This window comes from Pteronotus mesoamericanus, unplaced genomic scaffold (assembly GCF_021234165.1).
Source record: "Pteronotus mesoamericanus isolate MK-2021 breed Mesoamerican mustached bat unplaced genomic scaffold, CSHL_Meso_final scaffold_54, whole genome shotgun sequence".
NCBI classification, from domain to species: Eukaryota; Metazoa; Chordata; class Mammalia; order Chiroptera; family Mormoopidae; genus Pteronotus; species Pteronotus mesoamericanus.
The window spans coordinates 14,153,819-14,168,424 of record NW_026555321.1 but is presented as its reverse complement, the minus strand read 5'-3'; positions in this window follow the sequence as shown (position 1 = coordinate 14,168,424).

The following is a 14,606-nucleotide window of genomic DNA, read 5'->3' as shown; positions in this document are numbered from 1 at the left end:
GTAAAATCTGGCAGGTCAGAACTCACCATTCTTGATACATTATTTGTCTTCTCCCTTGTTCCACTGCCACTTCCTAGCAATTGAATTACACAAGTTTTCAAGTTGGGGACTTCACTGAATTGTCTCCACCCACAAAATAAGACCACTTAACCTGTTCATTGATATGCATAAATAAACTTACTCAGATCTGTCCCTTTTATCTCAATAACATAGCCCACTCTAATCGTTTAACATGATAGGAAATGAAATCCAAACATAAACCTTGGCACCCAGCTTAATGGACCATTTTCAAATTCTATCCCTGCCAAACCTGGTTCCAGATCTGATGTCATGCAACCTCAAGAGAGTTTTGTCTCCTTTCTCCTTCCTTTGCACTTATTGTAAGAATGCAGTTGAGCAAACAGTTTAATTGAAGCCAAGACAGAAAGGAAGAGGGCTTGAGGAAGCCTGGGGAGAAGCCCTAAACAAGAGTTGTTCTGAAAAACCTGAAACTGCCGAAGCAAGAAAATTGTTTGCCCTTGCACACACCCACAGACAACCTCAGTGTTTAAATAGTCAAAGGTAAAATAGGTTTTCTGATGTAGTAGGAAGGTTTTTTAGAAGATTTGGGCCATCTGAGCCTCCTGCAAGTTTTTTTTTTAATTTTGTTGTTAATCTGTTTCTAAAAGATAGAAGTAATTGCAATAAGCTAACAAAATAAAAGAATAAGTGAATGAAATGAATGAATGAATGAAAGAGAGCAGTAATGTTACCCCAATTCAGATTTCACAAACCTCTCAACCACGGGAAAAACTAACTCTGCCAGCCTCTCTAATCCTTTCTAAGCAGACAGCCATGCAAATACATAGTTCCCCACAATATCAGATACACCTGACGTGCTGGATTAAGAAATATATTTGCAAAATATTTACCTTTATGAGACATTTGTAGTTTTAAGAATTTCTAAGACAAAAACACTGTATTGACTAAAAACTACAAGTCCAACATCTTTGCTCCCTCAAAAATTTTGAACAGGCTGCCAATTAATTCCTAACACTACTTGCTTTTAATATTCAATGTATTTTTGTGGTCATGTCATAATTATGAAATTAATTCCCCAGTTCCCTTGTTGATGAGCAGCCAATTCAAACCCCAGTTTGAGAATAAACAGAGAGCTGTGAACCCCAGTGAACCTCAGCTTCTAGCTTTAATCAGGTAGATTGATTTTGGAAATTGCAAGCTGCAGTTTCAACTCCTTCACATTTCTTCACCAAAATAAGACAAATGCATTTCTCCCATTCATCCTGTCTGATGAAATCTTAGGAATTTCCACCCTGGATACCTTGACTTTTCTATATTCCTGCCAGGTTCATTACCAACAGGGAAGAGCACAGGGACTTTCAGTGGTCTAGTAAGATTCAGAGATTACATTATTTACTTCGCAGGGTATACTCAATCGTCCTGTGATGATGCATGCGATCTGGTCCCTGGTGTGTTGCCTCTGAATGTATCATTGTGTCTAATCAGAGCCAAGGTGAACTCTAAATGATTCAGCTATCTCTGTTTGCTGAGAACAATATATGGAGTTGTCCACTTTGAGATTCAGAGGGAGATTGTCGTCTGTGCACAAATAAGGAGTAGCCAGGAATGACACTCAAAGCAGAAGATTATTCTTATCGATCCATCTCAGAAAAAGAAAGCCTGTGTTCTTGGGTGTCAGAAGGAATGCTGGTTCCATTTAATCACAGAGAGAAATGTGCATACACACTTGTCCTCAGAATCAATCCACTGCCTTGGAAAACCTAAACATACCTGATTGATCCTGATGACTGCAATGTTAATGGGGGGATTAGGGAGGAGAGGGAGGTAGGGAGAGGAGGACTAACAAAAATTGTAAAAAAGACATTAAACAACATTAATATACCGAGTTCCCAAATTCGTGAGTGGAGATTTTATTTCCAGGTTTGTCTTTAACCCTCAGACCAAAGATAAATTAGTTGAATAGAAGCACAGGTATTTTTTTCCTCTTATGGAGGTAGCTTAGAAGGGCCAAATTGCAGTAGGTGCTCAGTTCAATCAAGCCCTATGGAGAAAGTCTCAGCCTCTAACTATCCAAAGGCCTACAGCCTGGGAAAGTGGCAAGAGGTGTACAGATGCAGAAACTGAAGCAAGTCCTAATAATACCTACTGATAAATCTGTAGCATCTCTTGTCCAAGCAGCCCATTTGGCAGTTGCTCATACAGTTACATTCCTTCACACATTCTCTGTTGATTCTTAAACTTTTAAGGTTAGGTCAGTATCTTTTTCTCTTTTTTTGCTTGTCTTTTGTATGATGCATGCATGTAATTAGTTATTGCATATTCAGTTCTCTTTTATTGTCATTTCCCTCTGATCATTACAAACAAAAAGTTTTCTTTTCACACCGACACTTCTCTCTCCTTGATTCTTCTTTCAGACTTTTCTAAGAGAGAATGTATTTGTCAGTCACTGCCTTCTAATTTTCAATTTTTATCTCTCCTCAGCATCCAGCAATATGAATTCTATTTTGCCATACTTTCTAACTGCTCTTAGCAAAGGTAACCAATATCCTTCCTTAGCCATTAAACTCACCGTCAGAGGGGTGGATGTTATTTTTATGCTTACATCTTCTGGAATGTTCCTCCTCCTTTTTCAACCTATGGTATCACTTCCGTTTGGTTTTCCTCTGGAATTTTTATTTAAGCTTTGTGTATTTTGTCCTCTGCTGATTTCTGTTCATCACCTAGGGGCCTCCCACTGCTTTCGGATTTTCTCATCTTTCCACACTCTGAGCAATTGCATGTATGCCACTGGCCCCTGTCATGAGTTCCAGACATTTACTGCAAATTGTCTAGATGTTTCACACTTACTTCACACTTAACATCTCTAAAATTTAACTCTCTGAATGCTCTCCAAACCTGCCATTCCTCATGAATTTGTCTCACAGTTAAAGGCAAAAAGCTCTTTGGCCAGTTGTCTCAGATACAAGTCTTAGAGTCATGTAGAAATTCTCTTTCTAATCTTTACCTGCAGTACCTCGTGTAGCTTCTACGTTTCTCACGTTCATCACCCCAACTTTCCAGTACTTCATCATCTCTTGCTTGGACCCTGGATTATTAAAAACAATTCCTAACTTGTTTCACTGTGAGTTTTTACTGTTATTTGTATTATATTGCTTCCAGAGTCATGTCTGCCACATGCAGGGTAGTATAAAAGAAGGTTTTTAGTTGTGAGTAGGGGAAACATAGAATTAATTCTTGTGTTATTATTTATTAATTACTATATTATTTTCCATATGAAGAACTGTAAAACTACTTTTTCCCCACCCTGCATATAATTTGTATGAAAAAATGTCACACCTCACAAGCACCATTTATATAGCAGACAATATAGATTTTTATATATCATGGCAAATTCCCAGCAGACGATAGTATTTTGTTCTAATGAAATCAGTATATTAAAAACAATTTTTCAGTTGTATGGAAGGAAAGTGACTTAGGAAAGGAGGGAGCATCTTTCGCTGCTTTGAAGCCAAGTGCCATGTAGAATAGCTTCGCCTTGAGTAAAGGTAGCTTTCTTGACCTTTCTCCAGTCAGGTCTTTAATTCCTGTTGCTTGTATGATCGACTTCAAACTTCTTAGAGAGTTATGGAAGGCCCTGGACATTCTGGTCCAACTTTATGGAAGTATGTCTTTCATGTGCACCTTGTGCTTTAGCCCCATTAGAGGATTTGGTGCCCTTACTCTCTTTGTTTTACCTACTTGGATTCTCTCCTTCTCCTCCCCTCTTTTCTCTTAATGCTTACCAAATCTAACTCAAAATCTGTCTTTCTGATGAGAAACTCCGAGGGAGCATTGATTAATTTCTTCACATATGCATTTATATTTAACGTTATCGCAAGTGTGTAATTGTCCACAACTTTACTAGTCTACTACAGTCTACTATGTAGTAGACTGGACTTTATACATAAGTTGGATCATATGAAATTACCATGAAAGAAAATGGTCAACTATTGGTAATTTTATATACTTTTTTATTTGCAAATGAAACCATCTTTTATATATTATTTATTTATACATTAAAACGGCGATCTGTTTTTGTATGCCCATGATCTTAGAATGGTTTTTGCACATTAAATAGTTATAAAACAATAAAAAATGTACAGCAGACACTGTATGTGGCCAAAGCAGCCTAAAATATTTATATCTGGGTTGTATATGGATGTGTGCAGACTCACTCAAGCATTAACCAACTGGGGGTAGATCTTTGTGTTATCAACAAAATAGCACAGTGCTTGTGACTCTTTATGTCCTCAATGAATGCTTTTCTAACTGAACTAAATGACTGATGAATTTCCTAAGAAAAAGCACGTGATGAAAATGGTCTTGATTTTTTTTTTGTTTTCTCAGTAAAGCCTGTTTGAAAAATAGAAAACACAGATGCTACTATTTTGAGTACACTTTGCAGCCCACCTAAATACAAAAATCTGTGACCAAGTACATTACAGTATTACCCCTTCCACCTTATCCACAGGGGTTCCTCCAAGAACTCCAGTGGATACCTGAAACCATGGACAGCAACCAATCACATATACCTTGTACAGTATTTTTTCTATACATACATACCTATGATAAAGTTTAACGTATAAGTTAGGCGCACTAAAAAGTTATCTATAATAAGTAATAATAAAGTAGACCAATTATAACAACACACTGTAATAAAAGTTGTGTGAATGTAGTAGTCTGTTTCTCAAGATATCCTATTGTACTGGACTCATCTTTTCACTTAAAGGAAGCAGTTTACAGCTTCTCTTTGGCATGTCTGAATTGCCAGCATCACTACTCTTGCACTTTGAGGCCACTATTAAGTAAAATACGGTTACTTGAACACAAGCACTGTGACACCATGACAGCCGATCCAATAACCCCGAGGGCTATTAAGGGACTGAGGAGAGAGGAGCATTTAAGGTGTGAATATGCTAGACAAGGGGATGATGATTCACTCCCTGAGTGGGACCCAGCAAGATTTTGTCATGCAATGGAGAATGGCACTCAATTTAAACCTTATGAATCCTTTATTTTTTGAATATGCTATTTAATATTTTGGGACCACGATTGACCTGGGTAAATGAAACTGCAGAAAGCAAAACCGCGGATAAGGGCGGGACTGCTCTATAGTCAAATGACCTAAAGCAAAGATTTTTTAATGCTCCTAGGGTCAGAGCTATCTGTTAGCAACCCAAGTAAATGCTGGGAGAAAATACGGGTGGTGAGAAAGGGTACATGTGACATAGGACTGCTACAAGCCTTAACATTCGTTGACATTGTAGGTCTTATATAAAACACTAAAAACTCTTCCTGAACTGTATCATTGCAAAGTGCTTAAGAGCCTGATCCGAGAAGCCAAGCACTTCATCTCTGGCCACATTCCCACTGAACAAATTATAAAGAGAAGATTGTCCTTAAATCAAAAAATGTGAAGTTGTACTTGGCAGTCACAATGCAGGGAAAAAAAATCCTACTTGGAACAACAGCCTTTTCCTCTATTTTGTATACTCATTTCTTTCTTCTTTTCTCTTGCTTTTGACTTTTAAGTTTGGTTTATTTTGACAGCTTAGAGAAAAGTTGGGTTTTTTTTTTTTCAGAATATTTTTGAAGCTGGGGTCTTCTGAAATAGTTTAGTGAGTTAAATCCATGCCTTCGCAGTTAATCCCAAAAGGTAAGTATTGTTGTTGGTATTTCCACCATGACATTTAAGAAGTGCTTTGGAAACGCAGAATTATCGAAACACTCATTTCCTGTTTTAGGGCTGAGCCCTATCACAGCTGTGCTCAATTAAGGATTTTTGAAAAGCAGCAGACGGAAAAGAAAACAATGCCTTTTTCCCCTCTATTCTTTGTAATAAATAAATAAATAAACTCAACACTTCCAAATAGAACCCCTCCTTCAATGCTTTTGGATTATAGACACATTAAGGTATCGTCTCTAAGCAATAGAAAAAAAGCCCATTTCTAACTAAACAGCATAGTGTAGGGAAGCCCTTTATTTCCAACTATGTCTGGGACTATGCTAGCTCCTTTTTGAACTTCATGACTACCAAACTCAGTCATTTCAAACTCAACATGAAATACAATAGTGCACCAGGGACTAGGTATACAAGGTACAACCTTCCTTAAGACAGCAAAAGGTGTGAGAAAATTAAACACTAGCTACAACTTGCAGCCCAGGTTTATGAGTTTATCAAAAATATTGGACTATTCAGATCTCTGGGCTGCTGTTCGGCCTCTTTTACTCCCTCATGCTGGTGCACAACCATCAAAGAAATCTTTCTACAACAAGGATGTAACAATGCCAGTGCCCCCATGTGCTAAGTGACTCCAAGTGACTAAGTGCTAATTATGAACTTTGGATGGGCATCGAAATCTCCTGCAGAGTTTTAAGTGTTCGTATGCTCCTCTCCACCCCAAAACTTTCTAGGTCTTTGGATCTGGGTTGGAGCGATAGGCTTCTGCATATCTAAAAAGAATCCAGGGGATTCTGATGCACAAAACCCAGGCAGGCAGTCACTGGACCATACAACAAGAGCTAAACCCTTCAGCAGGATGTATGAGACCTCACAGCTCGGCTCATTATGTTTCAAGCCCAATGAACACATTTTAGGAATTATCGTCATTGATTTCTGGGCAGAATATGATAGCATTGACTTAGAATATGTTTTTCCCTTTGCATTATGGAAATATAGATAATATTTTTCTTTCTCTTTCTTTTTTTTTTTAAATCTCTTTTTTCTTTTTGTTCCAATCTCTGAAACCTTGGTTCTTTTGGGGAGTCCTGGGTCCTCTCTGGGACTGTTTTTATTGTCACTCCATGTATTTTCCTTGGCTCATATATTAATCCTCCTTTGGCTTCAATTCTGTTCCTTGGTGGGTAAGAGCACAGACCCAGGGTCCAGGTTGTCTGGGTTCAGTCCTGGCTCTGTCACTTACTAACCTCACTGTGCCTTTGTTTACTCACCTATGAAATGGGAATAAAAATAGTACCTATAGCAAAGGGTTTTTTGTAAGGATTTAAGAAACTATTATAAGTATTTTAATAGTAATTAGGATATAGTAAACTCTAAAGCATTTAGTGTTTATGTCAATGACCTACTACCTTATTCCTTCTGCTCAAACCTCTCTCCTACACCCTAAATTACCACTTCTAATGGCCCACCTGATATTTCCACTCAGAGGTCACATGAACTCCAAAGATGTAAGTCTTCTAAAACTAAATCGCTGTTCTCATCTACCAGTCACAGTTTGTGCCTTTTTTTTTAAAAATCTGTAGCCCACATAACTACCACTCATCCAGGTGCTTATGATGGAAGTTGAGCATCAAACCCAGTAACTGGTATAAATATCGCCACCTCAAATCCATCACCAAATACTATTGATTCAATGTACAGTAATGACTGAAATTCTCTCACATCTCTTGAATGCCACTTGTCCACAACACTATATATCAAACCACATCAACTTGTTGTATGTCTTGCTTTCTAAAAATGTTGTCTGTGACTCTTTCCAAGTATTATTGGATTTCTATTCTATATTCTTCACTTCAGCCATGGTACACATTCTGAATCATGTCAATGTTCATCTAAAGATGTCTAGAGGCTTCCTTATTGCCTTCAGAATTAAAATTGTATGTTCTTATCATGGCTATCCTTCAGGGTCTTCTTTGCTGACATCTCCAGCCTCATTCTACGTCACTCCCCACACTCTATACTCAGCTTCAGCTGAAATCTGCCCCATTTCCCAGCAACATCTCTTGGTCTTTGGATTTTGTATAATTTCCTCTTGGCATGGACCACATTATTAACCTCCAATTTGTCTCAGCTAGAATGTAACTTCTCCAGGCAGCTCTCCCAGCATGCTGGGTTCCAATCAGATGTTCCCTTTCTAGGTACTCCATAATACCTGTTACAGTTATCACATTATTTTGTAGTTGTTCCATCTTCTCCTAAAATGTTATTACTTTGAAAGCAAGAACTTAATTATCTTTCTGTTTGTGGAAATTAGCACATTTTCTGGCACATAGTAAACATTCAAATAATTGGTGATGAATAAAGGAATGAATAAATACATGAATACATATATCCTTTATGACATATCTTGTGGTTCATCCACGTCAAAACTTGGTTCTAGTCACAGCTATAGTAAGACCTCGTATGATTTCTTCCTGGTATATGTAAATATAAGATACATTTCAAACTTCTAAAATAAAAAAAATATCTATAAAGTATTACATGTGCCACAAATGCAGAGTATTACTACTTTTTAGTACAAAGATTTACTATGGAAAATTGTATTTGGAATAATAGTAGGGATTCCAAAATTCTGTATTTGTCCCTAGGGTATTCATCCAAAACCTTCCCTGATTGTGGGTAACCACAATATCTTTGATATTAACTTGAGCACCTTATGAGATTTTCAGTTCATTTTGATTTCTGGTTTCTGGCTCGATTAGCCTGTGATATCTGGATTTTGTTGATTCTAATACCAACAAAAGAAAATACATGGTATTACCATATGGAAAAGAGATCACTTAAGTTTCCAAGCAGTGTCAATGCTTATAAAAGACATAATATAAAACCTGAAAGAGATTTTAAATCCTACCAAGTCAAACCCACTCATTCAGTAGATGAAGAGAGCTACTTCTTAGCTGGAGAGGCCAGGTAACTGGCCAAAAATTACCAAGCTACTTATTAGCAGAGTTGGGTTTGAATTTGTTCCATCCTGAGCACTTTCTGCTTACTCGTATGACTTAGAACTTTTACATAAAATGTTACAGGACTATACATTTATTTTAACTTAGGCTAGTGATTGATTTCTATGGAAGATTCACATATAACACTGGCTGTGAAAGTGTTGAAGAAAATACCATTCAATCATCTTCATAAGCCTTGTCTACTTTCAAAGACTTTCTTAGATTCGAGGTTAATATGTACTTGGCCCAGGCAGCAGTGAGATGGACAGCTTAGTGGGTCAGACCAGTGATTTTCAACAGGTGTGTCAAGACACTGGAGTCCCATAAGAATTTTTAAACTATACAATAAATGACTATTTAGTCAGGGAGACTGACCTCTTTTTTCCTTAGATTGTCAAGACAACAATGGCTGTTTGGTGTGAATGAATGAAAATTATACCTATTTTTTTGTCAATTCAGCAAAAAAGGTAACATTCTTGGGGGGTGTGCCTTAGAATTTTAGTGATTAATTTGTGGGCACCATGAGATGAAAAAGGTTGAAAATCGCTGGGTGAGACTATGGAGAGAAATGAAAATGTGGGGAAGGTAAAGCAAAGTAACAAACAACAAACAATGTCAATAATATTTTGGAGAAATTTGAGCAGTTTTATGGAAAATGTGTTGTTCAATTTTATCCAATTCTTTCAATTGTGCTTCCTATACATCTAAGGGATAGATTTAAAAAAAAAAAGGTACTTGGCTACTACAGGTCAAAATAAATATACTCCTATTATTGCTGTACCCCCCTCATAAGATACCCTGAGGACTATAATTGTCAGTCCAGGTTTAGAATTTCTGTGTACATTCCTGCCTATGCCAAGCCTGTCTTTTAATTGGTCTTCCATTCTCAAGTCTCTCTCTGATCCAGTACATTCTCTACCCTGCCACCATATTTTTTCCAAAGAAGACTGGTCATAAAAATAGTCTATCATACTGATAGACTTTTATGGTCCCAATGAATCTTATCTCCCAGATTTCATGGCTGTTCAAAGCCAATATATTTAAATGCTGTATCATATAGAGATACATAATTAAAACATTAGTCATATCATTCCTTACTGTAAACAGCCTTGGAAAAACTCCATATTCTCCATAGTCCTTTACCTGATGGGTAAATTCATTCATATTCTGGCCCTAAGCTATCTTTCTATCCTTATTTTCTCTCAGTATTTTACTTTTCCATTCCTACTTCCTACCTACTTCAGTACAGTGAAACTCTCACACCTCTTTTCCCAGGAATCCAGGAATACAGCACCCCGGAACATGTCTCACATTGTCCATCCACTTTTTCTGTCTGAAAATTAGAGCCTCCTGGCCTAGCTCTTCCAAAACCATCATCAAAAGAACTCAAAGAATAGCTTTACCATAAAAATTTTTGATAAAAATTTCCTTACTCTTTGGGAGCTTAAAAGTTGTGTTTCTTGGCATTCTAAGACCATCTCCACCTCTTAAGAACAGATTCATATTCACAACTCACATTAATAGATAAGCTTTGAATTTCAAAATCATTTTTTCCTTTTAAGGAAACTCCTAATTTGCTTCTCCAATTTATCAAATGTTATCCCTGTAAGCAGAATCTCTGGAAAGCCTGCTATCAGAAGGTGATTTAGGCAGTATGAGATTAGAACAGGGTGCTAAGACATTCTGAGTTTAATGCTCCTGTGTCAACTTAGCCAGATTCATCCTTCATCACAACGGGAAGTCACAGGGAAATCCTTGTTTCAACCCCTCTTCTTCGGGACACAGGATTTCAGGAGCTCTGGCAAGTCCTCTTGAAATTCTCATGTCCATAGCTGACCAACACATTCTCTCTTTAGACAAGTCACGTCTTCATTCTCATTACATTTTAGTGTCACTGAGCTGAGAGCCAGTATCTTTAAGATAATTTTACAGACCTGTGCATTTACATACAATGTGTTTATATTCAAGTTCAAAGAGGAGTTTCATTTTCCTGTTTTTCAATCTCTCTATGAAAAATTTTCTGCCCCACACAGTGACCTCATTGCTTTAATATATATTTATCAAACTGTATTACAGTTATTTCTGTATATGTTTTCAGGGCAACATGACCTTATTTTAAAATATATCTACCCATATCTATTTGACTGAATTAGTCGGTTAATGATGAGAGATGAAATATCTTAAAAATAACTTACCTACAAGTTGCCACAGAATCTAAAATTTCCATCATTACACTTCTGGTTTATTAAATTTAGGCATATTAAAATGCTTTAAAAACAGAACAGAAAACTAAGATTTATTGAAAGCTTACTCTGTACCAGATAATTTACATCAGTTTTATGGTAGTATTCAAGACTAGTAATAGGTTAAAAAAAGATGAATAAGGCAAAGAAAAAAATTAGTATCTTATAGGAAACTATACATCAAAAAGAATAAATAACCCCAGCCACAGAGCTAGTAAATATTATATTTTTAAAACCAGGATTTTGTGCCAAGTTTCACCATTGGGCTCTTAGAAGAGAGAGAAAATATTTAAGGAGCCTGGTGCTGAGATAGTGTTGGACCTACAAGATGCTGTATAAAGGTTTTGGACTTTGCAAGGGAGTATAAAGAGGCTAAAAGAGAGCTGCTTTCATGGGGCTACCAGAGAAGTGAAAACCAGACTTGACTGCAATGGATGAAGAAATTGGATCTAACAGAAACTGGAGGAGCTGCCTGCCAGTGAGCCTGTCATTCCGTAAGAGCTTTATGGAGAAAGAGGGCAATGAGCTAGGTTTTAAGAGATACATATTTCTGGAACTTTTCTTCTTTCTCATAAGAACAGATTAACATGCCACTAATGTTCTTCTGAGAAATTTCCTATGGTTGTTTATTTTCAGAAATGACACTTTACCTATCATTAAAAAAAAAAAAAAAAGCTCAAATAACCCGTAAAGCACCTAGAGAAGAACTTCCTCAACTTGTAAAAGAATATTTACAGAAAACCTGCAGTTAGCATTATATTAAGTGTTAAGAACCAGATCATTTCTCCTTAAGACTGGGAATAAGGTAATGGGAACACCATTGCAATTCATCAATGTGCTGGAAGTCTTAGCTAGTGCAATAAGAAAAGGAAATAAAAGGTAGACAGATTGGAAATAAAGAAATAAAACTTTTTTTCACAGTTGGCACAATTGTCTATGTAGAAAGGCCCAAAGAACCAGTAAAAATATACCTAGATAAAAAGCAATTATAACAATGTTAGAGAACACAGGAAAAATATGCAAAAGTCAATTGCTTTCCTATATGCAAGCAAGTAACAATTGGAATTTGAAATTAGAAACACAGTGTCATTTATAATAGCACCGAAAGTAAAATAGGTATAAACCTAACAAAATATGTACCAGATCATCCTGCAGAAAACTGTAAAACTCTGATAAAAGAAATCAAAGAATATTTAAATAAATACAGAAATATTCTGTGTTCATTAATTGGAAGCCTTAACATTTTTAATACGTCAGTTTTTCCAAACTTGATCTGTAAGAGGCAATCAATCTCAATCAAAATTCCAGCAAGCTATCTTGCAGATCTCAACAAACAGGTTCTCAGATTTATATGGAAAGTAAAAATAGAATAATCAGTGATACTGAAGAAAAAGAATCAAGTTAGAGGCCTGGCATTAATCAACTTCAAGACTTAGTGTAAAGCTAGAGTAATCAAGACACTGTAGTATTGGTGAAAATACAGACACACAGATCAATGTAACAGAATAGAGAGCCCAGAAATAAGCTCACACATTTATAGTTAAGTGGCCTTTCACAAAGGAGCAAAGGCAATTCAATGCAGGAAGAATAGACTTTTCCGAAATGGTGCTGGATAAATTGCATTTCCATATGCTAAAATATGAAACAAAACCTTGCCTCTTTCACACAAATGAACTCAAAGCAAATTACAGACGTAAATATAAATAGATAAATTAAATTCTAGAAAAACAAACACAGGAGAAAATCTAAGTGACCGTGTTTTTGTAATGAGTTCTTAGATACACCTAAAGCAGAGAAAAACTGGTAAGTTGAACTTTGTTAAAGTAAAACTATATCCTGAGAAAAACACTATTAGGAGAATAAAAAGACAAGCCACAGACTTGGAGAGAATATTTGCAAAACACATATCCGATAAAAGCCTTGCATCCAAAATCTACAAAGAAAAAAACAATAAAAACAGAAACAGAACCCAATTAAGAAATGGGCACAAGATCTGAATAGAAAATCAACAGATGGAAAACATGCATGTAACACAGTGCTCACGTGATTTGCCATTAGGAAATTGCACATTAAAACATCAATGAGATCCTGTTGGATATTTATTGTAATAAAAAGGTTAAAATCCAAAACGATGACACTACATAATGTAGGTGAGAATGCAATGTAGCAGGAACAGTTATTCATCGCTGCTGGGAATACAAAATAGTACAGCAATGTTGGAAGATGATTTGGCAGTTTCTTAAGAAGCTAACATAGTCATACTGGACAATGCATCAACCTTCTTCAAGCAGTTAACCAACCAATTTTAAAATTATGCCTGCACAAAAATGTACATATAAATATCTATAGCAATTTTACTAATAATCACCCCAAATGGAAGCAACCCTAATGTTTTTTCAACAAACTATGGTACACCCATACAATGAAATATTATTTAGTTGTAAAAGAAAATGAGATGTCAAACCACAAAAAGATATGGCTAAATCTTAAATTCATATCACTAAATAAAAGAAGACATCCTGAAAAAAGCTACATAGAGTATGTCTTCAATTATATGACATTCCAGGGAAGGCAAAACTATAGAGATGCTATAAAGATCAAATGGTTGCCAGGAGGAGGGAGATGCAGGAGGAGTTAAACAGGCGAATCACAGGGAATATTTTAGGCAGTGACTTTACTCTCTGTGATGCCTGATGGTGCATACAAGACATGCATTTGTCAAAACTCATGGAACCTTATCCTAAAAAGTAATCCTGAGATATTCAAATTTTTAAAAAATTCTTAGGAGTTAGGGAATCCAAGAAGGAATAAAAATTACAACAAGAGAATCAAACTGTATTAAAATATATGTTAATTCAACATTAATGGATGTTACCAGGATATATTATGGTGATCACTTTGCAATATATAATTATTCAGTTATTTTGTACACCTAATGTTACATGTCAATTATACCTCAGCTAAGAAAATGTATTAAGAAACACCATTACTGAAGGGTGTGGTGGAAATGTGTTAACCATAAGTACTCTTGGAAACTAGTTCAGTCTGTAAAATAAAGGCAGTGTATTCTCACTGATAGTTGTTTTCAGTGAAGGTATGGATTTAACAACTCTAATGTATTTTGGAATCAGTTAAAGTAAATGGATGGAAGATGCTGGGAGCCAAATTTGTCCCTATAGGAGTATGAAATTACAGATCAGCAAGTGGAAGAAGCTGAAATAACCCATGTAGAAATAGACCAGAATTCAAGAGAACCACATGAGTTTATGTTTATCTTAAAATTGATACAGGTGGCTACATATAGAAATCTTTATAGATATATGTATATACATAGCTTTCTATAGAGCTATATGTTCTCGCTCTGTTAGATAAAAGGGTCCAAAAGCAATGACACTCCTGTAGCAATGAGCACATTTAACCCAGATCATGGTTTCTTCTAAGAAGCCCCAAGTCTACTCCTTAGAGAAATGACTGATTCTAGGACTGGGACAGGGCATATATGACTGTATATGGCAAAAGAAAAAAGTGCTACCACACTTTTTAACAAACCACACTGAGGGAGTATGTTAAAGACACACAGGTGCCAACTTTTAGTTTCAGCTCTTTCTAATCTTTAAATCG